Raw genomic sequence first — 26,690 nt, 5'->3', positions numbered from 1 at the left:
GTTTTGCGAGGTGGAAGCGATACTCAATGACCGGCCAATAACTAAGGCTTCAGAAGATCCCGATGATTTAGAAGCGCTTACTCCAAATCACATTCTCCTGTTAAAAGGCAAGCCCATTCTGCCATTAGGTCTGTTCGAGAAATCTGATCTGTACATTAAGAGGAGATGGAGGCAAGTGCAGTACGTTGCGGAACTTTTCTGGAAAAGGTGGACAGCAGAGTATTTGCTTGTAATGCAAGAAAGGCAAAAATGGACGAAGCAAAAGAGAAACTTTATTCCAGGAGATATTGTCGTAATCGCTGATGCCACAGCTCCAAGAGGCTCATGGATGATGGGCAGAGTTCTAAGCACCACAGCTGACTCTAGAGGACTGGTTCGCTCTGTGAAGGTCCAAACGAAGATCAGCATCCTGAACAGGCCAATAACCAAGCTCTGTCTTCTCTTGGAGGCTAATAATTGACTATACGACTCATTCTTTCTCCTATCTCTGTCTTCCATCTGTTTGTTTCTTTCAGATATGGAGAATCTGAAGATGTGAAGATTCCAGTTTAATGTTTAAGCTACAATTAGAAAATAGCTCCTTTGTGTTAAAGCTAAGGTTAATTGTGGGTAAAGTACCGTTACAATTAGGGGCTGGGTTGTTGGAGCTATATCCTTATTTTTGTTTATTTTGGGTTTGAGTTAATTTATAGCCTAATTTATTTCTTTTCTTTTCTTGTTAAAGTTAATTTGGTTTATTTTGTATTTATGCTTTACTTGTATTGTCGTTTGTTGGTCACATGATGTTATGTTCATTTGCATAAGTAGGTCAAGGTGAGAGGTGCTGCAGGCACGAGGGCATATGGTTTTTTACCAGCGTGAGAGAGGCAGCAGAAATGTCTGTAAGCTTGCTTATGTGTGTGAATAAACCTCCTCAAACTCAATCTTGTTATGGACATCACTTTGCTTTGGTACCTCTGAACCTGCGTAAAGCCTAACCATGACGTAGCCTCAAGTGGCCATTTGAGAAGTTTGTTATTATTTGTTTTTGTTTAAGTTTATGGACAAATAGCCACTACAACTGCATTTGCAGGAATATTTTAATGGGCTACTTAAAAAAAACAAACTCATCAAGTTGCCTAGTCTAATGCAATAGACAGTCCATTTTTACTCTGATAGCCTATCTTGACCTTTCCTCATGTGGACACATAGGGGCTGTTATCCTGCACAACAAAACTGCACAAAAGAATTAAATCCCCACACTACCATGGATAGTAGTGGTGCAACGGGTTGCAGAATCCGTGGCATGTAAAATAATCAGTTACAAGGTCATAAAATATCAAAATGTTCTTAAATACTCACCCCAATACAGCAACAAGGACGATCAACCGAGTAATCCAAGAGTAATCAGTCATAACATCTAAAGGCAGAATTGCCAGCCTTCAAGTCATTTAAGTGAAATAGTGAAAACGGATTCATCTTCAGCGCCCTGCTGCTACCTGAATTTGTGTGTCCCTTTACATAAATAATTTCCACAATAAATTGATGCAGAAACTGATGCAGGAAAACACCAGAATGCAGGACATTAAGTGTTTAACACTCACAATTTTCTGGGGGAGTACCCCCACGACCCCCCTGTTCATACTGTCGCAGTTTTGTTGTTATATTATTATAATTAGACACATGACATTACAATTTAGCAACATCAAAATAAGACAGTTATTAGTGTTGTTGTGAGTTTTGTTGTGCCGTATAAGTAGAGGATGTTTATTGTTGCTTTACTGCTTTACAGACTTAACTTTGGGGGGGTGGAGGTCAATTATTATGTGAAGATATGAAGTTTTATGGGCTGGGTTAAGCCCCCAATGTTTCAAGATCCTAAAAACACCCCTGAATGTGACACAATTAAAACTAAAGAAAAAGATTCTCCTTTTATGGTAATTAGTTACGTTTATTTGTACAGCACATTTCATACAGCAAGTCAAGCAGTGTAGACTCAATGTGCTTCAAAGAGAAAAAACTAAAGTATACCATAGTAACATGACATGACTAAGGTGAAATGGAAATTTGAGCTAGGAAAGTACACTCACCTAAAGGATTATTAGGAACACCTGTTCAATTTCTCATTAATGCAATTATCTAATCAACCAATCACATGGCAGTTGCTTCAATGCATTTAGGGGTGTGGTCCTGGTCAAGACAATCTCCTGAACTCCAAACTGAACGTCAGAATGGGAAAGAAAGCAATTTTGAGCGCGGCATGGTTGTTGGTGCCAGACGGGCCGGTCTGAGTATTTCACAATCTGCTCAGTTACTGAGATTTTCACGCACAACCGTTTCTAGGGTTTACAAAGAATGGTGTGAAAAGGGAAAAACATCCAGTATGCGGCAGTCCTGTGGGCGAAAATGCCTCGTTGATGCTAGAGGTCAGAGGAGAATGGGCCGACTGATTCAAGCTGATAGAAGAGCAACTTTGACTGAAATAACCACTCGTTACAACCGAGGTATGCAGCAAAGCATTTGTGAAGCCACAACGACCTTGAGGCGGATGGGCTACAACAGCAGAAGACCCCACCGGGTACCACTCATCTCCACTACAAATAGGAAAAAGAGGCTACAATTTGCAAGAGCTCACCAAAATTGGACAGTTGAAGACTGGAAAAATGTTGCCTGGTCTGATGAGTCTCGATTTCTGTTGAGACATTCAGATGGTAGAGTCAGAATTTGGCGTAAACAGAATGAGAACATGGATCCATCATGCCTTGTTACCACTGTGCAGGCTGGTGGTGGTGGTGTAATGGTGTGGGGGATGTTTCTCGGCACACTTTAGGCCCCTTAGTGCCAAATGGGCATCGTTCAAACGGCCTACCTGAGCATTGTTTCTGACCATGTCCATCCCTTTATGGCCACCATGTACCCATCCTCTGATGGCTACTTCCAGCAGGATAATGCACCATGTCACAAAGCTCCAATCATTTCAAATTGGTTTCTTGAACATGACAATGAGTTCACTGTACTAAAATGGCCCCCACAGTCACCAGATCTCAACCCAATAGAGCATCTTTGGGATGTGGTGGAACGGGAGCTTCGTGCCCTGGATGTGCATCCCACAAATCTCCATCAACTGCAAGATGCGATCCATCAATATGGGCCAGCATTTCTAAAGAATGCTTTCAGCAGCTTGTTGAATCAATGCCACGTAGAATTAAGGCAGTTCTGAAGGCGAAAGGGGGTCAAACACAGTATTAGTATGGTGTTCCTAATAATCCTTTAGGTGAGTGTATAACCTGTAAATAAAAATTAAAAAATTATAGTAATAAAAATAATTAAGTAAACTAAAGCCTACATATAAAAACAGATGAGTAAAAATAAAGCATTTTTAAAGCAGAGGTTTGCTGCTACAGCATCACTTTGGCCCCATCTACATTACTGCGTTTTCATTTTAAAACGGAGACCTTTTGCTACGTTTGCACCTCCCGTCCAGACTAAAATGTCGAAAACGAAAACCTAAAACGGAGAACTTTGGAAACACTCATTTTCCAGGGCGTTTTAGTGAAGACGGGCAAAAACGGAGGACTTTAGAAACGATGACGCAGCCGCTTACATTTGGCTCTCTGACAATCACAATCTGGTCTTATAAGTCATGCAAAGCAGACAGACGGTGCTACTGAGTTTTTGACTTGGTATTTTTATTAAAATATTCTGTACCATGCAACTAACACTTATCTGCCTGCACTTGTACGGTGCATGTCGGCGTAATTACTTTGGAACGATTTCCAGTCTGTCTTCCACCGCCACACTCCGGTGTTACAGTTCCAGCACAATCTCTTCTGATTCTTCGTCTGCATTACTTTATTCTTTCGCCAATCCTCTGTAACTACGAAATAGACCATCTGCTTCATGTTTACACTGGCACGCGCATGGCTAGTGTACCTGACTGACCTGACTCTAACTTGTTTTAACTAGCTAGATAAAAGGTAATGCCCTGACAGTGGCAAATAGACTTTAATTTGATTACATTAATGTTTAAGTTGAGATTTACAAGAAATATTTTATTGCTACTGTTTAAGGGAATACTGCTGGTAAAAAGCACCTTATTTGTTTAAAGTGCAAACCACGTTATTGCACTTTTGTGTATATAGCAGTACATTTAAATTAAAAGTGCACAAGACACTACTCTAGAATTCATTATTCAATTTTGAATAATCTGAATAATTGAATAATTTGAATATAATAAAGCGATTAATCGCAATTAAAAATTTCAATTGTTGCTCGGCACTAATTTTGATACATTTGATGAGAAAGTATTTGTAAATTCTCTAAACTCTAGCAGCTGATTTGTCTCGGCATGTTGTGAAATGTGTATAAACATGCATAAATTTCACTTCTTCTCCATCTCACATGAATTTCTCCATAGAGCATTTGCTCACATTAATTTAATGCAGTCACACTTCAGAGCAGCAAAGCGTGATCTGGATTTCACTGCAGCAGTGGGTTGTTGAACATCTTGTAAGTAGTTACTCTGGGGTTTATTATCGAGTCAAACATTTGTGTCTTCTACACAATGACCTTGTTTCTCTTCATTGATTTCTTCTTCTTTACTGCAAACAAAACAAAACAGAATCCATTGGTAAAATACATCAAAGTGAGACTTCAGTATAAAGAACAATATGCAGAACAAAATAAATTCTTGCAGCCAACACATAGCCTTCATTTTGTTAGATTTAATTTTTATCTTCAAACTACTGAGTCAGATTTTGTCTTTTTCGATTAGCTGTGCATGATGTGACACTCTGCTTGTGTCTTCTTATTTAGCTCTTCAATTTAGCCAAGTTCATTAAATTTTTATGTCTGATCTACTTCCTCTCTGTGTGCAACACACATCATCAGTCCAAACAACATAGACAGTAAATAATTAGCATATGAAGGCAGATTGTTTTTTCTTACCTATTTGTATTTGTAGTACCGTACAACAAGGCCTGCTAGGAATACAACCAAAAGGGCTCCAACCGCCAGACCTACAATAACGCCTGTGAAATACGTTTGACTCCCTGAAACAGAAAAAGAGTCAGTTTATTGAAATTTCTACTAAACAAACTTCCGACTGATAATTACTGTAGCATCAAAGTGGGAAACACACCGTCAGCGTTTTCAAGTCTCATCCAAATCCAGTCAACCTTGATTTTAACCTTCTTTGGATTACTATGACCTGGATGATTTGGACATCTCACAGACACCTTCGGTTTTAATTTGAAGAACTTCTTGAGAGATTTAGACATTGCTCAGATGTCTATCTCACAGAGAAGATTCATTATACACATGTATCAATCCACAACACCGACCACTCAGCTGTTGGTTCTTGTTTAAAGCAAGTGCGCCCTTCCACCATCAACACCCTAGAAAACGCCCTTCCACCTATCAACACCCTAGAAAACGCCCAAGCAGCCACCCAGCAAAGTCCAACAACCACATGGCAACCACCACCTTAACAAAGACCCATGATACCCTAGCAAACACCTATAAAGGTACCTACATCTATAGGTTGAATTGTGTGACAGCCCCTCTGCTTCCTTTGTTCTGCTGCTGTTTTCTGTCTCCAGGGATGCAGACCTGTTGGAGGTTAATCGGCAGCATGGGAGCCCCATGAGCGCACACACACACACACACACACACACACGTTCTGCGTTGTGGCTTTTGTTTCCTTATCTTATCTCCATGTAGCACATTTTCACTCATCCACTCCCCGCACTATTTAAATGTTTAATTTAGTAGACCTGTTTGTCTTACAATGAGCTGGGCCGTGACAATAGTGCTAAATTACACCACTGGTCAAAACCATGGCCAGTTGTAAACCTGTGATTTTATGCTTATAGTTTAAACAAAAGTTTTTACTCAGCTAGATTTGATCTTACCTATCAGAATGATGTTGGTTATGTCTGTTTCCTCAGCATTACTGAGTTCACAGGTGTATATCCCCTCCTGTTTCAAAGTTAAGTCCTGTAGCGTGAGGCTGCCTGACTCAGACACACCCTTCACATGCTGCCTCCACTCCTCTGAGACGGTGTAGAGTACGTTAGCGCTGGTCCGGTTCAGGATGATATGAAAGTGGTTGAATCTCCAGACGAGGCTGAAGTTAAGAAGGGAAGTGTTTGAGGAAATGCAGGGGATTGTTGTGTCAGTGCTGGAAACACTGATAGAAGCTGAAATGATAAAACAAAAAAACAGTCAAAAGAAAAATGGGAGGGTGAGGGCTTTACTGGTTGACTTGATAGATTTACATGACGCTTTTATCCAAAGCAACTTACAATTGCTATATATGTCAGAGGTCACACACCACAATGTCTTGCTCAGGGACACATTGGCGTCTCACAGTGGATTCGAACCCAGGTCTGTCACACCAAATGCATGCGTCTTATCCACTGCGCCATCACCACCCACGATAGATCAGACGTGATACTCACAGAGTTGCCTCAAAGTGGCTCTCCTCCTGTTCCTGCCAGTGCTGACGGTGCAGCTGTAGACCAGATCAGGAACACTGTCTGAAAGCATCAGAGAACTGCTGATGTTGTAAAGCTGCTGCTCAGTCTGCTGGACTGTGGTTATGTTCTTGAAGGGCACGTTTGATGGAGGACTGGTCATCCAGGTGAGCGCAGGCTCGGGGTAGATCCCCTCTGAGCTGCAGGTGATCCTGTTTTCTACCCGCTGAATGTCGACTTTAGCAACTGGTGCTGCAACAAAAAACAAAGCAAAAATTTGTGCGGTTACGTAAAAACACATTGCATGGACGTGTCTATTCGCCGTGTAACACAAACACACTTTTGAAAGCTACATTTAGAAATACACTGCACAGACACAAGTTGACAGTTATGTGTTTCTTGTACCGTCCACTTTTAGGTTGATAAATAACTCCTTGTGTCCTCTGATGATGCTGGTGAAGCACTTGTATCTGCCCTGGTCCTGAACATGCAACCCTGTCAGCTGGAGCGAGGCGTTTCCACTGGAGATCTGGTCTTTGAACAGTGATGTCCTGCCTCTGAAGTGCTCGTCCTGGAGTGCAAGTTGGTCTTGGTTGTTGTAGTAAGAGTGGACAGGAGTGTTTCCTGTTGTCACCTTACTCCAGTGGATGACCACATCAGTGCCACCTTGGAAGCGGCACGGTAAGATGCAGCTCTCCATTAAAACACAGGACACCTCAATATCTGAGTATCAAGTAAGGATAGTAATTAAGGTTCAATTCAGGAAAATCCAAGTCAGTGGTCTTTAAAGATATACATATATACATATACACACACACACACACACACACACACATATATATATATATTATTATTATTTTTTTTTTTTTTCATTCCTGACAAATGTCACAATATTTTTTTATTCGGTTTATGTTTCTTTTATAATATTTTTATCCTATTTTATACTGTGTTTCTTTTACTTTTCTTCTGTTTTTTATTCGGAGCCTTACAACAAAATCTCACTCAAATGTACATTGTGAATACGCAGTTGAATGACAATAAAGTCTAAGTGGTTAGTCTAAGGTTAGTAGCTTATTTGACATTCCTTTGCTTTCCTATTGCTTGTTGCAGTCTCAGCAGCTGCCTCAGTTCTTTTAATTTTGCTCTATCTGCCCCTCTGTCGCTGGCTTCGCACTTCTCTCGAGCCTACGCATGACTTCAGAGCACTTCAGCAACCCTTCAGACCTGCCGTTCTCCATCCATCTACCAAATGCCCTCAGACTTCCCAACAGGTCTCTGCTCCTGATTCTACATCCACCTGCTCATCTGTTCCTAACTCCCCAATTACCCTGAACCTGCCTGCACCTTTTTCCTGCCCCATTCCTGTTTACCTGTGGATGATTAGTTACTTCTGTTTGGACTTGATACCCTTGCTGGTAAGTTTATGTATCACCCTTTTATCATTAAATCACTGAACTGTCAGCATTTGGGTTCTTTCCCTCATTGCATTGTACAAAACTGCCTGAAAGCTGCTCGTTCTCACTCACCAATATTCTTGTTTGAAAGCCAGACCAATCTCTTAACTATGGCACGTTTTATAATTGGGTTGTAGATCTGAAGCTGAGTGTGGAGATAATGGCTTTGAAGATGGCGTGGGGAGAGGCGAAAGGAGGGAAGTGTGGCTTGCAGACTGGCAGGAAGCAAATGGGAAGCAGGCGATGGTCTTGGATCACAGAAGACACCAGTTACCGAGAAGCAAAAGCTCACAAGAGAAAAAGTCAGACAGTATTTAATCGATTGCCAATTAAGAGTTAAGCAAACAAAAATCTGGCAAGATGTCAGTGGAGCTGGATGAAGTCACCACGCAGGTTTGAATGGAGAGCATTGAATTTTAGACCTTTGAAATACTACTACAAGGCTAGTTCCCGTTGGCACCAGTGTCTACTGCGCATGATCGCTCAGCATAAACATGGTTTAGTGACGTAGAGCAACGGCAGAAACACCGCAGTTCTGGTAGCTGCATGGCTGCACAAACAAAAGTCTTCTTGCTCAGTGTGTTTGTCTGATTTGGATCGTCACTGTTTAATCAGCCCACCTACAAAAACACCAACGCAGCGTCACTGATGACCGAATTAAATTTTAGTTTTGATTTGCCATGAGTTTATAATCTAACCAATACGATTACATGTGTGTCATGCGTTGGGGACATGTCCCCACCACTTTTTGAAATGGCTGATTTTGTCCCCACCAAATTTTTAAAGCATAATTTAAAGACAAATTTTTTTTAAAAGCATTAAAAATCTGAAATATAGCTTGAAGTTAAATAACAAATGACAATGCCTTGGGAAAGGTTTATTTGCACAATAAAAAAACATACAATGCAATTAAAATATAGGAGAAACAAATGTGCAGTTATAAGCTACTGAATCAGCTACTGATTATAAAATGACCCAAAAGCATGCATGCACCAATCAGTAACTTTAACAACTTCTGGACACAATTTCCTTTTGGCCAAGTTTTCCGTTCTCTGCCTTTGAACATGACAAAAGAGGGGGGAAGACTAAATCATGCCTACATATGTGTTGATCTACAGAAGTAACACAGAATACCTGAGAGCTGCACTGACTTAGATTCTATTATATTTATTTTGAAATGTCACGTGCTACCTGAATCTTTTGTTTCCTTTTATATAAATAAAAACATTTCCACCATAAATTTGAACATTGAATGTTCACCAGAATGCAGGAAATTAAGTGTTTAATGGTCAAAAATGTCCTTGGGGAGGTCCCCCGACATCCCACTCATATATCTCTGCATTGAGGATATCTTTAAAACACTGTTTAAGGATCTTTCTGTCTCGTTCTCATGAAATTAATATCGTGTCTTGTGATGTCTCGCGAGCTAAGTGTCTCTTCACACCCTTAATCTGAGCCCCTATATGTCCCCACCACTGTTCAACACAAAGTAACGCCCTTAGTTACATGACTCAGGTGCGATGGGGTGTCGCAGGGTTATGACATAATTTTTGGGCCTACGTGAATCCTTCCATTCAGGCTTTGATCGGCTTCACTGCTCGATCTTCTGGCTTACCCCCTTGGATATAATGCAGGTTGGTGGCGTGATGATAGGCAGGTGAGTAGACTGAGCAGGATGATTGGCTGATTGGAAGCCACGCCTACAGACTCACAGTCAAACACAGAGAGAGAACCAGCCTGGAAAACAGGGCAAAACAGGAACACAGGGAAATTGAGGAACAGAAAGGGCCTATGCTACTCTTTTGAATTATATATTTTTTTTATGTATTTTTCATTTGCTCCCAAGTCGTTTTCACACAATCTCTCGCATCCGTTAAAAGAAATGGTTAAATTTTTCTTTTTATGTGAGACTAAATATTATGAGCACATAGTTTGGTATTGAAGTTAAGTTTAATGTGAATTTGTTTTTAATTTGTTTCTAATATTCTACAGACTGGTCATGTACCGGCCATCGGTATTCAGTCGTTCAACCAATATTTTGGCACATTTTATGGCATGAATGGATTTTTCGTTTTGTTGCTTTTTGAAGTTAATTTCGAACAATGTTGGGAACGTTTCTGCGTGCGTTAAATAAATTAATCTGATTTTTTAAGTGACGAGAAGTTCTTGAAACTGAGTTGAAACAACCACTTATTCAGTGACGACACGGCCTATACATGACTGGATTGGGTTTGAATTACCAAGTTGATAACCAGCATCGAATGATTGCGTAGCCTGATTGCGTTTGTTGGGGTTAGTGAAGCCAGATAACATAAACATATCCTGAGTTTGGTGAACTTGCTTCGTAGTAGAGGCCCCAGGAGACACAGGGAACAAACTTTCCATAACACTTTCATGTTGTTTGGGACAGAGCTGTGTGTGTCCTCTGACTGTCTAACAAACCATCTGGTGATGAATCCTGACTGAACGAGTTCTGAACCTCTTTTTTAAATAAAGTTTGGAAGCTGAGACCAAAGTTTTATTACTTAGTCTATATTTTCCTTGTAAATGTAACAATCCAGGTCATGATTGCAATATCTCACAATGTGTGGACATGATTTAAAAGCCTACACATTTTAGGGCGTAAATGAGTATGGTGTGGCTCACATGAAAATAGTTTCTATCTGATGCACAGGGATCTATTTGCAAGGTCGCTGTGGCAGAAACATTGTTCTCGGTGTAAACTGCTGAATCATGGCCAGGCTCTAAAACCCGGAGAGGTCACTGCCACCTCTGTGCCCTCTGTGGTGTGTGAGGAGGCTCAGACTAATTAGTATAGTAGTCATAGTCATAAAGAACAGATAGCTAAGAAGAGGCATGGATGGCTCTTTCTGACCTTGTCTTTTGGAATATTCTGGCTAAGCAAAACCTAAACCCACTGTTGTGTGACTCATTGCATGCTGTAGCATATCTTGAAATATGAAAATTAATTATTGATTAAAATTCAATTCACCCCCAAAACCTCTGATAACCAATGTTCAGTATCAGACTCAATCTTTTGAATTTTGCTACAGTCCAATAAGCATGAATCTATAATATCACATTTAAGCTACAGTATACAATGAGCTACGTGCAGAGTTGGATTTTTCTTTTATCAGTAATCGTATTAAACTGATACTCAAACACTGCAAATCCACGTACCCTCCTACACTGGAAAAAAGAAATGTTATTATTTGAACATGAAAATACAATAGCCATCGAAAGAAACAAAAATTACCTCAGTTTGAAACAATGAATTGTACCACTGAACCATACATTTGTTTTGTATTTGTTCATGTGGGAAGTGCATATTGTATTTGTATCTGTCTTTGACTCAGTTAAAGATTTTACATTAGCTATATTTAACCACTTAGCCTAAATGCAGGCTGGTTTCAAACACGTGTTTAATTTTACTTCTCCAAATCAAATCACAAGTCTTGTTCTTTGACTACATGGTTCCCTTTTTGTATAACACTGTATAAAGAAAGCTCTTTATGGTAGCCTAAATCTTGGCTGATGGATTTTATATATTTACATTTAGAAAAACACAATCTAGCCTACCTTGAAAGCATCCACTGATAAATAAGAGATGGCATTCTGTAATTACTTGAGTCTTTTACCTCCCTGAAAACAATAATTGGCATATTATCCAGCCTCTTTTTAACATCAACAACTGTAGTGCTGATGAGCATGTGATAGACCTGATGTCAGCCGAAGGAGACTTGCAGGGACGGGATATAAAAAAGAGCCCTACACGTCCAAAACAACGCCAAGTGGTCTTGACAATTTTACTGGGCTACAGCATATTATGGATACACTGGCACGTGCGACGCCTGTGGCCTCACCTACCTCCCTCGGTAAGAACTGACAGGACAGACAGTGTCAGTAAACGCAGAGCGCAGCCGATCCCGACCATCCTCCTTCCTCTGCTGTGAATCGCGACTGTGCAAAAGAAAAACTCCTTGGTATATGGTTTCACGTGATAGGGTAAGCTTCGCCTAATTTTTATTTTAAACTTACAGGAATCAACCCCTTTCATTTCCTACAAGGCATGTGAAACCTGCACAAGGCAAGTAGCGACAGATCTGGAGAGAGAATCTCAGCCTCTATCAGTCTGAGATGTAATGGATGGCAAATATCCACTACATCTCAGAGGGAAATATTATGGGCTACTTTTTAAGCTACTTCACTGCATTTTATTTAACAGCTTCAGTTAATAGTTCGTTTGCAGAAATAGTTACAGTATTGCACAGGAGACAGCAGCAATTTTATTTTTAAAGCAAAATTCTTTCTTGCTCCCCTGAGCTTTGATATCAGAGCATCTCTCTCATCCCAAACAGGGCAGAACCTTCACTGTTCAGGCCATCTGCAGGGTGTAGCTGCCTCTATGGCCTATTTATTAGGGGTCCAAGCCTGAAGGTGGCTGGGGGCGATGTACATATTTATTATTTGTAAAAGTCTGTCAAAGTCATACTGCAGCCTAAACCATAAAGGTATATAATAAGTGAAATCCACAAGATGGTTCAGACACCTCAGATGCAAAGAATTACTTTTTATTATTTTTTAAAATATATTTAATATTGTGCAAGCACCGGAGTTGTAACATCATGAGTTTTGGTTCCAGCAGATCCTCTAAAAAGAGTTTCAGTGATTCCAAATAGGACAAAAGCAGATTTACTCTGTCTGAACACCTCTAGCCCCCGTCCGATAAGTCTATTGTTATAGTTTCCAAAACAAGCCACCATCATTCGTCCAAATAGGAAAAATCAAATCACCAAATCTGTGTTCTATCAAACCACCTGTAATCTCTCTGAGAAAGAAGACTTCAACATTCTTAAAGAGTGAAATATGACTTCATCCTGTGTTTTTATTTGCAGGGATAGATCTTTACTCTTTACTTCTTTACTTTGGAAAACGCCTTTTTGTTTTTAAATCTTCTTTTGCAAACATGTTCATGTATAGAAACAGAACGTACACGCTAGTGGATTAAAAAATGAAATGAAAGTTCTGAAAAGTTTTTTCTTTTGTAAGTATTTGTATAATTACCACACACTTTGGCACTAAAATGCAAACATGAGAGTTAGTCGAATCACTGATTACATTAAACACTTGGAAAAGTCAACATTGTGCAATAAATATATCAGAAAAAAGATACTAATTTCAACAGTAAGAGTTTTTATAGTCTTAACCAGATGTTTATGTGTCCCTCAACAGCATCTGTCTTGACCTTATATATAGTTTAGAGCCTCATGTTTGTATTTAGACTCAACGAACAACGTTGAAGGTTGTTTTAAGCACAGATAAATACCTCGAATAACAAACAAGTAGCCCACTGTGCAACCCACTCGAAGTAGCCTCGATCAGGGTGAACTTATTTTCTTTGCCTTGTCTTTTTCTCATCTGCAGTAGCTGTTTTTGTTCAGCAGAGGGCAGTGATGGAGCTGCAGAGAGAGTGAGAAGCAACAGCCTTTCATTGGAGAGGCAGTGAAGCAAGAGAGCAGGAAACAAATGAGCAACACAGAGCAGAGAGTAGAGATGTAAGGAAAAGAGTCAGTTTTGGGGGTTCTTTTGAACGCAGTCTGTCCTGAGGGGTTGTAGGGAGCAGCTGCTCAAGGTTCAGCAGAGGATTTTGTGACAATTAGAGGAAACTGGGGTACGCTAGTGTCAAGGGTTTACATGTGCAGCAGTTAAGAGGACTGTATAGTAAACCTGAACACTGTAAATCCATTTATTAGTTTGAAATCGGGTCTCAACTTCATTTAAAAGAGAATAATTAAATGTTACCTTGTGCAGGTAGTTTTTTTTGTGTGTCTGATGATGTCACAGAGAGAGAGTTTGTGGTCCGATCGACATACAACAGAGCAGCAGACGACTTTCGACAGAGGAGCAGAGGACACACAGCGGGTGTGCGTTGTACACGTTGTTCACGTTGTACAGATAAGAGCTGAGATCTCACAACACTCTATTCAAAGAATATGATTTAAAAAAAATACTACCTGGGTAGATGAACATTGGTTTTATTTAATGAGGTTTGTTATTTTTCTCAGAGCTCTGAATTTATTTTGGTTTATTTTGTCCTTCACCTGAGTTAAAAAAAAGTTTAAAAACAAACTAAACAAGGAGACAACAACTAAACTGACTAAGAATCTTAAACTATTTTGAACTATTTAGACCAAGAAACATCTTGTCCTATTTGAAGGACTGGTTAACCAATTAAATTACGGTATTGTAGTGTATTGGGTAAAGGTGTAAATGCACCAAGTTCTCTCACTGTCATACTTGCATATCACTTTTTTTTACGTAAAGACAAGTAGCTCGGACCTCAGCACATATCAAACTTTTCAAACCCTTGTGGATAAAATAAATCAGTACGTCATCTACAAACATAATTTTCTTAGTTTGTGGAGATTTGCACCCGACACCAACAACATGATCTTAAACATTAAATTCAAATAGGACAAGAGGAAATAATTAAAAATAGATTTTGTGTAAAAAAAAAATACAAAAACAATGAATTGTTGACTACTAAAAGTACAAAAAAGCACATTAATCTTCTCAGACAGTAAACCATAGTAGTTAATCCAGCACCTCTGCACACCATCTGCAGCTGCAGCAGGTGTTTCCAGATTTGCTCACTAGCTAGTTGCCTTAGTTTTGATGATTCAGTTACTACAGCAGAGAAACCTGGAACCCCACTATAAAAACTACACTGATTGTGAAACACATAACTGCTGCCGAAAACTACAATGTCTCACTTTCATGCTTGTTATTAAGGTAATTTCTGAAAAGTCAGCGAAAGATAATGAGACTCAGTGTTGTTTTTCTTCAGCTGTCATTACAGATTGTCATTGCTTCTTTTTCGCTAATACAGCATTTATATTTCAGTGAATTCATTTTTCTTTATTATGCAGCAATCTTACTATTTTTCTTATTTACTATTTGTACTATTTTTATTTTAAGTTATATTTAGGAATGATGCACTGGCTGGTCAGCCCTTTAACATTTTCATTATACATGTGACAATGACAATAAAGTTTTCTATCTATGTATTTATCTCTTAAGTATGCGGCAGGTTCTTCAACAATACCTGACATGTAGAAACCCCTCCCAGCTTTGTTTACCGGTGAAAATGTAGCCTTCATTTTTATTTCTTAGCAGCATAATAAACCACTCCATCATAAATAACCACCATGCTTTTTATAGACAAACCAGAACTGCCTCTGCTCCAGTCCAGCAGCCTCTGTGAGTCTATTTTTTATATTACTTCATCAAGACACGAGGTACTGCAGAAACAGCAGGCTGTACTTCATCAACCAAAGTCTGCCTAAAAACATCCCTGCAAAGCATATTGGAAGCAGTGTAGTGCAGAGTCTTGCAGTCTCAGAACAAAGTGTCCTTAATCTGTCTGATCAGGACGTGTTTAAACACAGAATCGAAGGTCTTGTTCTCAAGGTTAGGTTCTCCATATTTTATGAAAGTTTCCGCTCAGTTGAACTGCTACCCAAACTTCTTATTTCAGCCACCAACTTAATACTGGTCTGTCTTGGCTTCCACAAGGTAAAGACCATATATTTAATCCTTCAGTCCTCAGTAAGTGCCTTCTGTATCCACTTCTTCTGCTTTTGAGTCGTCATTTCCCTGAGGCAGATGGTCAGTGGTTGAACTGTCATAATTCAAGGTGTTGCTCTGTTCTGTATCTTCAGCAGGAAGTTCCTTTCTTCCATTGTTTGACCGATTCTGCTGCTTTCTGTTTACCTAAGATGTTCAAAACACAATTTGATCAATAGACAGGTTTCAGAGCAACATTATCAGTGAGGAGGTAAAAAATACGCCAAAGTGACTGAGAGAGTATGGGGACATCGACACAGAGACATAAACTACAAAGATCATAAAAGTAATGGGTGGAAAGTGTGATTCTGGAAAAAAGTGTAACATGAGCTGTTTGCTCCAGTGATCTGGTCAGAGCCCTGGGTTTTATATGGTGCAAAGGTGCTGGATAGTTTTACACAGTTTAGTGTGAGGCAGCTGACACTGTTATTGTGTGTTTAAATGAATTGTCTGTACTGTTGGTGAGGCTCTGTGATCAGTGCTTTGGTCATCAGTTTGAAGTGTGTTTGAGGTTCTGTGTGTGAATCAAAGCTGATAAAGGTGGGCTTTAGATGGAAAATCCTTCACCTCATTACCCCTGCTGGCTGGAATGGCATCCTGGCTCTGGTTTAACCTGTTGACTGCAAAGTTACTATCTACAACCTGGATGAGTAACTAATATAAATGAGTGTATTAGTACGATAATGTGACTTTATATACTGTACAAATTGTATTGTTGATATAATAATATAATGTTTGAATAATATTAATGTATTCATTATTGGTTACACTTTATATGAATAGTCTTCCATCAGATAGTTTATTATTTTTTAACAACCAACATTTATCATTTTTGTATATTTTCTTCCTTCATTAAATCATTGAGTAATAAAAATTGGCTACCAGTGTGTTTAGTCTCTAATTTGTTAATGCTAACCCGTCAGTAATACTTGAAAGCCCATGGCGTTTCAAACGCTGAACGGTACCTTGTGCATCAGATACTGACGCCCTATGATTAGAACGTGTTGCTCAATAAAAAAGCTATCACTTTTTGGCTATATTGGAAAACTGTATTTTATGGGTTGTAGGACTATTTAATGCTTCTACGATATTCGTTTCATGTTTCAAGAAATGCCTTTGCTATTATTCAAGGACATAAAGTTATGTGTAGTTGCACGTTACAACTGTTATATTCAAAAAACATATGCAAAATTTATTAAATTAATTAGAAAATTTGTCATTTTACTTTTTTATTGTACAGGCTGCTATGCCGACTGCTCCTACAAATAAAAAGGCTGCAGCCACCACGATGCCTCTAGTTCCTCGACCTCTGATTGAACTCTCTGAAATAGAAAAAGAGTCGGATATTCAGTAATAGAGATACAGACAGGAAACGAGGACAGAGAGAGAAAGAGTTATCCCATCCCATCGTATTGATATTACAGATAAAAACAGCTATATAAACTAAGAGTTTGTGACTTATGCTAACTTACCTGGACTTTTATTTATCCTTAGAAAGGTGTCCATTATATGGGTCTCCTCAGCATTGCTGAGTTCACAGGTGTAAATTCCCTCCTGTTTCAAAGACAAGTCCTGTAGTTTGAGACTGCCTGACTCAGACACACTCTTCACCTGTTGCCTCCACTCCTCTGACACTGTGTAGGGGACGCTGGTCCTGGTCTGGCTCAGGATGATCTCACTGTGGTTGAATCTCCAGACGAGGCCCGTTAGGGGAGTTTTCAAGGAAGTGCAGGAGATTGTTGTTTCAGTGTCTGAACCGCTGATAATAGCTAAGAAACACAAAACCACATGAACAAAAGTGGTCAAATCTGTTTTGTAATGCGCATTTAGTTCCAGATTCGGAATATTATCTATTATTATAATCACTCATTTTGAGGATAGAGTAGCCTTGGCTTTACGAACACATTATAGCAGCTGTTTGATACAACCTTACCCACCACATAAAGGTCCACAGTGACTGCAGCAGGTCTTTACTTACTTCCTTTAGACAAAGTGGCTCTCCTCCTTTTTCTGCCTGTGCTAACGGTGCAGCTGTAGACCAGATCAGTAACATTATCTGAAAGTATCAGATAACTGCTGATGTTGTAAAGCTGCTGCTCAGTCTGCTGGACTGTGGTTGTGTTCTTGAAGATCAGAGTGGACGGAGGGCTGGTGGACCAGGTGAGCTCAGGTTCAGGGTAGATCCCCTCTGAGCTGCAGGTGATTCTGTTTTCCACCTGCTGAATGTCGACTTTACGGATCGGAGCTGCAGGAAGAAAGGAAAAAAGAAACTTCATATCAATTCCTTTAAAGAGATAATGTGGTAGAAAACAGTTACCTGTGGTGAAAATATAGATCTATGGGCTCCCTGAGCTTGAGCTTCTGTAGTTTCAATGTTTATCACTGTTCATGCTAAGTACCACAGTTCTTCTTCTCTTTATTCTAAACAAAGAAAATCATTTTATTGCAGATTTTCAATCAACATTGTAAATTTGACAAGAAGTCAAAGTACTTTCCTGTTTTTTGTTAACAGGAAACTGTATGTGCGCCAATGGACATCGAAAATACATTTTCCCACCTTTATGTACAGTCTATGGTTCCCACACAAATGCTACTCACCTGGTGCTGAACTAATGACCTCTGTTAGTTGTAAAGTTCATCTGCCTTTGTTCTAGCTAACATTGGCCTCTCTGCCTGCCGGTCGTTGTCATTGCTGCTCCCCCTGGTAACATATGCCTCCTTCTGCCTTGGACATTAACGCTTCCGTCACCTCTAGCTTCCACTTCTGCTCCTTCTACAAGCCCAGCAGAAGGCCACTGCTCCGGTGACTGTTGCAGGAATCTCACCAACCAGACACCCCAGCTATTCTCTCGGGAACATGGTGTAACACAGAAAAGCCGTTCTGTTCAACCGCTGTGGTTCAAAGACTTCCAGTGGCTAACATTGTGTCAAAAGCGAGCAAAAATGTTCTGGGAACTGGGTTATTTGTGGGGAATTTTATGCAATATTTGCAGAAATTTCAAATAAAGAGCAGATAGTTATTCTCTTCCGCTGGGTGGAAGATAGTTGTGTCCCTCACAAGGGTTTTATTAACTATTTGACTTACCTCAGACTGACGCTTCAACCTTTCTGACTGTGCACTAAATGACATTCTTGCCACATACTGCAATATTTTGCCCATTATGTGACGTGGACCGGCATTTAATGGGGTTGCAGTATGTCTGGACATTGAATGGACTTGCAGCAAGCTTTAAACAGGACAATGGCCCTGAGCTATATTAACCTACACACTTTCTGCCCAACAGAGAGACTTGCATGTGGCAGCTGCTCTGGAGCAAATGATTGTGTCTGCAGCTGAAAGGCCCCTTTTCTGTCTTCCACAGTGGATCTTGACATGAGGGATTTTGACTTTGTCACTCACCGTGCACAGCTGGATATTTTGCCAGATTCAGACTTCTGGGGTTTAAGGAGGCCCAACAGTATCCTCAGTAGCATTGGCAATGAATGCCAATCCTGTGGCAAAAATCCTCTGCCCGAGGTGCATAAGTTATAACAAGTGCATAAGTTGAAGTTATTCTACACCATCCATCAGTGCTGAGAGGTATTTCCCAATCCCCCGTTGTATAAAGATATATCTGAGATCAACAATGACCCAGAGAAGATTAAATAGCTTGATGTGCACACACAAACAAAGGGATTTTTTTGATGCCAGTGGTGGATGCTTTGGGGTTAGACAGGGACTTCATCCAGCTTAATGACAGATGACACTTCTTCTCTAAAATTCTTTGGTAGGCAATTTTTCATTATAAATTCTATGCAGCCACATCTGTCATGCTCAGTGACCACAGCCTATGAGAAACAATAAATTCTGCTAGACAGAAAACACACAAATGTTAATGTACTTGCTTGTTTCTTTCTCTCCTTGTGTTTCTCATACCGTCCACTTTTAGGCTGATAAATGACTCCTTTTTTCCAGTGGTGGTGCTGGTGTAGCACTTGTATGTGCCCTGGTCCTGAACCTGCACCCCTGTTAGCTGGAGCGAGGCGTTTCCTCTGGAGATCTGATCTTTGAACAGTGATGTCCTGCCTCTGAAGTTCTGGCCCTGGTGTGTGAGTTGGTCTTGGTTGTGGTAGTAGGAGTGGACATTAGTGTCTCCTGTTGTCACCTGTATCCAGTGGATGACCACATCAGTGCCGCCCTGGAAGCTGCACAGTAAGATGCAGCTTTGCATGAAAACACAGGAGACCTCAACATCTGCAACACATCAGGTAAAGAGACATCTGTCAAAGTTCAGCTCAATAAAATGACAGCTGAATCCAACTCAGCTGCCTTTAAAGGCCTGGTTATTATTTATAGTCACTAACATAACTGAAATGTGCCTTTTATTAAGAGACTTAAAACATTAACTTTGTTTTAATGTTAGTCCTTGTAGAAAACGGGGTGGTGATGGTGCATAGATAAGATGCTCGCCTGCTCTTGCCTCACTTCATTGGCTCCCAGTTAATTTTAGGTTTGATTTTAAGATTCTGTTGTTTGTTTTTAAAGCCCTTCATGGACCTCCAGCCTATATCACTGATCTATTGAATCTATTAGATTCTATTGATCTATTCTATTCTATATGATCTATTGATCATGCTCCTTCAAGGTCATTAAGGTCAGAGAACCAGTCACTTCTTGTTGCCTAAAACACAGCTCATGAGCTTTCTCAGTCGCAGCCCCGAGACTTTGGAATGAATTTCCTTTTCATGTCAGACTGGCCCCCAGCCTTCCAGTTTTTAAATCGTAAATTAAAACTCATTTTTACTCTTTGGCTTTTAATCCGAGATGAGAGCTGTATGTATTTTGTGTATTTATTGATTTATGTCCATGTACAGCACTTTCGTCAATCTGGTTGTTTTTAAATGTGCTGTGGAAATAAAGTTTGATTGGACAATGTACACTTATAAACTAGTTCTGTATATTCATGCCTGTGTCTCACATGAAAAACATACAGATACAAATTGAATGCTGTCATATGCACATACTGTACACTTACAGTACATACAAATGGCATACATTAAATTTCAATGAAGAGATGTATAAAAAATATTGCAAGTATAAATATCAAAATGCTATAAGATGAGTGACATAGGTTGGGTCTTCATTACATGACTTTTGATGATTGTTCATGATGATTGACATTTTGTTTTTCAGAAATGACCAAATGTCATCCTAAGGAATTTAAAACCTCAGCTGCAGGTGATAAATAGTGCAGCCCGACAGGTTCTGCAGGATGTTGTGCAAGATGATGATTTCTACTTTACAGCAGATTACTTTTACACAAATCTGACTCTCATTAAAATGTTTTTGTTGATTCTTATACTGATAAAAAACAGTCAATGTGGACTTCACCACTTTACATTAGACCTAAGTTAAAATACACCTATTTTATCTATTTGTATATGTTAGGCACATTGTTTTTATGAAACCTCAGATTACAGTATGAGCTTGTTGTATTGGTAAGTTAAATATAAGTCTGAGTAACTAAAACTGTTACAGGGAAAACTAATTTAAACCTCAAACCAAACATTGTTAAAGTGGAGCTAATTAGCAGAGTTTCAGGAGCAAGGCCACACATCAAACACATCATCGCCAGCATTTCCATAAATACCCACATGTTGCAGCTCCTCTTCTTCGCTCTCGCATTCTTGCTAGTGAAACAGAACTTTAATTTAAACTCTAGTGGAGATCCTTAAGTGCCCAAAGATCTAAAATATGTCAGACTGAATTTGAGGTAAATGTGTCTATGAACAAGACATCCAGAATCAATCATAAGAAGTTTATTAGAGAAGAATTGTTTTGGTGTTATGTGCGAGATCTCTCTCAGACTCCACCCAATGAATGTTTATTGTTTTCAAACAGCAGCTTGTGTTATTTTTGATGAATGTCAGACAGCTGTGAACAGTTTTAAATGTGAAAATTGTCACAAACAGTAACACAAATAATTTTCAGATAATCTTCAGATGATATTTTAAAACATAGTAGCAATCTTAATGGCTGGATACCACTTTCTTCTTTCTGTAACTTTAGGTCAACAGACTTTTAAATTTTATTATAAATTGATCTTCATTTAAGGAGGATCTTCTAGTCTCTGGTGAAAGTAACCATGACAACAAAAGGCACCAAGTTTAAACATATCTGTGATTATGTTTAGAGTGTAATAAGATCAGACGGGCTGTGAACCCCTCACTCACCTCCTCTTGTGAGACTCAGCAGAAAGGCCAGGACCACCACAAACACGACACAACTGATCCCGGTCATCCTTCTGTTAAACTTCCTCTGTCGACAATGTTTGATAAACTGAAAGAATTAAATCCACAGTGACTGTCACGCTAAGGCCAGCCTACTGGTCTAACTTCATATCTGAAAATCTCAGGTGACGCTACTCACTGTGCGGAAATCATATGTCATCAATGACATATTTTAAATACTTGTGTGGGAGTAGGCTGAAACTAGGCTTAGATGCCTGTCAGTCAACATCAGCAGCTAAACTGCCTAAGTCAACCAGCTAATGCTGTTTGAGGGGTAATATGATTATTTACTTTATGTTTTACTCATATACAGGTTTGAAAATATGTTTCATGTTTAAGTTTTCTTTGTACTTTTGCAGAGAAACATATTTTGTTTTAATGTGCAGTGGAAAATGTTCACTGTTATTGTGGAGAATTATAAGACTTGGAAAGCAGAACTGTAAGTTGTGTGAACGCGAGACTGATATAAACTGTATTACTGACTATTGTTGTTGACTGTATATAAATAATAATAATAATCTTTTTTTGAACTTTTCAAAAACAAGTTACAAAGTGCTTTAACAAGTGTAAAGACAATAGCTAATACCCAAAAGAATATAGAATAAAATAAAAGGGATAAATAAAGTCAAATAAGATCGGGAAAAGCTCTCCTATAAAAGTATGTTTTAAGAAGGGACTTAAAAGAGTTCACTGACTCAGCCGACCTGATTTCCTCGGGCAGGCTGTTCCAGAGCCTCGGGGCCCTGACAGCAAACGCTCTGTCCCCTTTAGTTTTCAGTCGAGACTCTGGAACAGACAACAGACCTCTGCCCGAGGATCTCAAGGTAGACTATCCAGTAATGTAAATCAGCGGTGTAATGGAGACCAGGGGCGTTCATAAGACCTAATTGTGTGTATGACTCAGTGGGAACGGGTTTTCTCAGTGAGTAATGCGTTCATTTTCATGCATGCATGAAGGATCTTGGACTTGAGTTGTGGCTGAGTGCCCGGTCATTAAAAGATTAAAACACAGCCACCTAGCAACGTTAGCTCTGTAAACAGCTAACAGCTGATCCAGGTCCGCCAGAGAACGCAACATAACTTTAAACATAACGTAAATTTATCAACAGAGCCGTGCTGTTGTTTCACAGCTTGTGACTGGTGAACAACCTGCAGTGTTGGAGAGCGATGTGCTCATGTGTGTTTCTCTGTCTGCAGAATCCGGACCTGATGTGGCCCATTCTGCGTCCAGACCTGCCAAACTGCTGCGTTTATATAATGTGTTTATTTCTCTGTTCCTCTCTCTGTGCTGGAGTTCTTTTAAGAACTTGGTGGCTTGATCCAGATTATTATTAAATTGGTTGAGTTTTAATATGAGTGTGTTTATTCATATGGTGTATCAAGCTTATTACTTCTATATACGCAAATCTGATATTAATATTTTACTCATGGATAGGGAAGTTAGGCTGCTGTATGAATGAGCACGTCAGAGATAATGATTGTAATTATATACATCAGCCTTTATATGGCTGGTCTGGTTGTATACTCGGGAAAGATTGTGAAAATGGAAGGATTTAGCCGGAGTAGTGGATTGCATATAGACAACATATTTCTGTGGTTTTGACATGGTTTGAATTTGGTTGTGGGCCCAAGGGGGTTTTATATAATGATGATAGAGAGTGATCAAGAGGTGAATGTTTGCATCATACTTTGTCAATTAAAGCAAGCCAGGCAGCCTTCCATGTTTGAGAACAGCGCTGTTTTTTTAATCGCCCACTAGAGGGCTGCAGCGCCACAATAACCAGCCTAGTTCAAATGAACAAAATGACTCAAAAAAAGATTAGTTCATTTTAATGAACGAGATTTGAATGAACGAGTCTGTCAAAAAAGTCGAACTTGCCATCACTACTCCGTGGCTTTGAGGATTACCCATAATCCTTCGTCATTACTAGAGTTTGCTGCAGGTACAACTTTATGACAGCAGGTGGCACAGTAATCCCATTTAGTAGAATTTAACCTGAACCTCTTTAACTATGTTACATGTGCATTTACTCCAAATGGTTCAAGAACTACATTCAATTTACTTTGGATATGCCTTGAATAGGCGTTTTGCATGAATTTTACAGGACTGTTAACGTCCTCTGTCAACAATGTTTGATGAACTGAAAGAATTAAATCAGCTGTGGTAACTTAGTGAATGTCAAGCTAAGGCCAGCCTACTGGTCTGACGTTTTATACCTGGCAATCTAAAGTGTTCGCAATACATGGAAACCATGTCTCCGCCATCTACTAATTGCCTCAATCTTTAACATCCATTTAATTATCACCTTTTTAAAAAACAAATATTGCACCTTTCAGAAACAAAGAACATAAAAGATAAAACAATTTAAATTACCACAACAAATACCATCTGCTAAAAAAAAAAGCCTTCTTCTCTCCATCTGTTTCTGTGTTTAACCCCAAACTCCTCAGACCTGCTATCCTCAATCTGTCCACCAGAAGCCCTCAGACTTCCCCTCCTTTCCACATCACCTGACTGCTCTACCCATCTACACACCTGTTCCCACTTCACTCATCAGCCCTGCAGTAACCTGGCATTTTACTGTTGTGGCTGCTTGATGTGGAGCTAGTTTTCATTACTTTATATACTATTTGATAGCTGTATCCAGTGGTTCCCAACCTAGGGGGCCATCTCACTGAAGGGTCACCAGATGAATCTTAGGGGTCCAGAAATGAGATAAAGTTCTGATACAATCTGTGTAAATTTTTGGACTTTTCTCTAATCTTTGCTGTTTTGTAAATTATTTGAATTTTTTATTTTTTTATTTCTAAACTGTTATTTAAACTAGTAACTAAAGCTTTTATACATGTAATGGAGTAGAATTATGAAGTAGCATAAAATGGAAATACTCAAGTAAAGTTTAAGTGCCTCGAATGTACTTGAGTAAATGTACTTACACACAAAATATGTTGGTTCTTTGTGGTGGTTAAGGTGCTATATAGTACCGCTACCATGTAAAGAACCAGCTCAGCCCTTGTAAGGTTCTTAAGAGGTTTTATAAACTCTGTTTTTAGTCTTTTGAAGAAACAACAACACTTAAAGAATGTATGTTTCCTGATGATAACATATTAAAGCAGTGGTTCTCAACCTTTTTTCCCGCAAACTCCCCCAACATGTCTAAGGAAATATTCCAGGGCCCCCACAGGAGACTCTTTGACCTCAGAAAAGCATTGGCTTTATGTTTTGTAGGCCTAAATAAAACATTCTGTAAGTAAAAGTTTTAAATAATTTACATAGGCTGACATAATATATATATATATATATTTTTTTTAAAGCAAGCCTCTGCCTTACTGTAAAGCACTGCACTCAAATATTCAGTAGCCTACTAATTTCCAGTGTGGCCTTTAATGTCACATACAGGACATAAGAATAATTCCACACATCCCCAGAATAAAATTCATTCTCAGTATCCTGAGATTCAGATTGAAATTACCATTGTAATAAATTAAATACATTTTATTTATCTAGTGCCGATTCATAATAGTGAACATTGCACTTTTGATATAAAGCAGGTTTACACAGTAGCCACATCTTTGTAATAGTATTTACAGAGACCACCATCAAGGACTTGCCATTAAACCATAGCATTAAAGTGAGTTTTTGATCCGGAACTACATTTGACCAGCGCACGCAGAGCAGGCGCTACATAAAAAGAGAGCACGTATTCACAGTGACAACAAGCAGACATTTTTGAGGTGAGTGCCACAGAAACCGACTATTAACGTTGAGTTACTTGCTTATCAGGGGAAATCTTTCGTTGGTATTTTAATGATACAAACGTTAAAGATACTCTAATGTTCAATAAGATAAGTTAATATTATGTTGATACGATTAGGCATATTTGTTGCTGCACAAACCATTAAGTGTAACGTTAAGTTAGCGTAACGAGGGTTATTCAGTTCTGTAATCCTCCCTTTTAATCTCTTTTATATCGCTGATAGTGGTGACAGGCAGCAGATGGTGGTGGGCTAACGGCTGATAACGGCTAACTGTTACTAGCTAACATTAGTTGACTCCAAGAAGGGATGGTTGTTAGTTCCCATGGTAACGGGCTTTAAAGCTGCACGTGTAATAATAATAATAATAATAATAATAATCATCTTTATTTGTAGAGCACTTTTCAAAAACAAGTTACAAAGTGCTTTAACAAGTGTAAAGACAATAATACCCAAAAGACAATAATACAAAAACAATACAAGATAAAAGCATGAAAAACATTGAAAAGACTAAAATACACGTTTAAGATAAATAAAAAATTTGTAAAATACAATAAAATAAAGTCAAATAAGATCGGGAAAGGCTCTCCTATAAAAGTATGTTTTAAGAAGGGACTTAAAAGACTTCACTGACTCAGCCGACCTGATTTCCTCGGGCAGGCTGTTCCAGAGCCTCGGGGCCCTGACAGCTAACGCTCTGTCCCCTTTAGTTTTCAGTCGAGACTCTGGAACAGACAACAGACCTCTGCCCGAGGATCTCAAGGTACGTGCTGGTGCGTATGGGACTAAAAGGTCAGAAATATAACAAGGTAAGAGGCCATGAAGAGCTTTAAAAGTGATCAATAGAATTTTAAAGTCAATTCTAAAACATACTGGGAGCCAGTGAAGCTAAAATAGGAGTAATGTGGTCATATTTCTTTGTTCTGGTTAAAAGCCTGGCAGCTGATTTCTGGACAGTCTGGAGTCGATCAGTAGATTTTTGGGTTAAACAGGTGAAAAGGCTGTTGCAATAATCCAGGCGTGATGAGATGAAGGCGTGTAAAATGGTCTCGGTGTCCTTAAAAGTTAACATAGATCGAATTTTTGCTATATTTCTAAGTTGATAAAAACATGACTGAACAAGCTTTGT

General features: G+C 39.2%; 1 protein-coding gene and 1 long non-coding RNA gene across 3 annotated transcripts in view; one reads left to right on the top strand and one right to left on the bottom strand.

Annotated features, from left to right (window-relative positions):
* rps6ka3b (ribosomal protein S6 kinase, polypeptide 3b) overlaps window positions 1-26,690 on the top strand; it is a 95,856-nt gene that overhangs the window by 53,555 nt on the left and 15,611 nt on the right. The window lies entirely within an intron of this gene.
* Window positions 4,961-6,511, bottom strand: LOC123967818. Its single transcript, XR_006824356.1, has 3 exons — window positions 6,441-6,511; window positions 5,892-6,179; window positions 4,961-5,030 (listed from the first exon to the last, which is right to left on the bottom strand). It is a non-coding gene; the product is annotated as an uncharacterized LOC123967818 (long non-coding RNA).

The sequence above is a fragment of the Micropterus dolomieu genome, linkage group LG01 (assembly GCF_021292245.1).
Source record: "Micropterus dolomieu isolate WLL.071019.BEF.003 ecotype Adirondacks linkage group LG01, ASM2129224v1, whole genome shotgun sequence".
In the NCBI taxonomy this organism is placed as follows: Eukaryota; Metazoa; Chordata; class Actinopteri; order Centrarchiformes; family Centrarchidae; genus Micropterus; species Micropterus dolomieu.
Note: the sequence above shows the minus strand (reverse complement) of the source record. Positions and strands in the feature narration are given on the sequence as shown.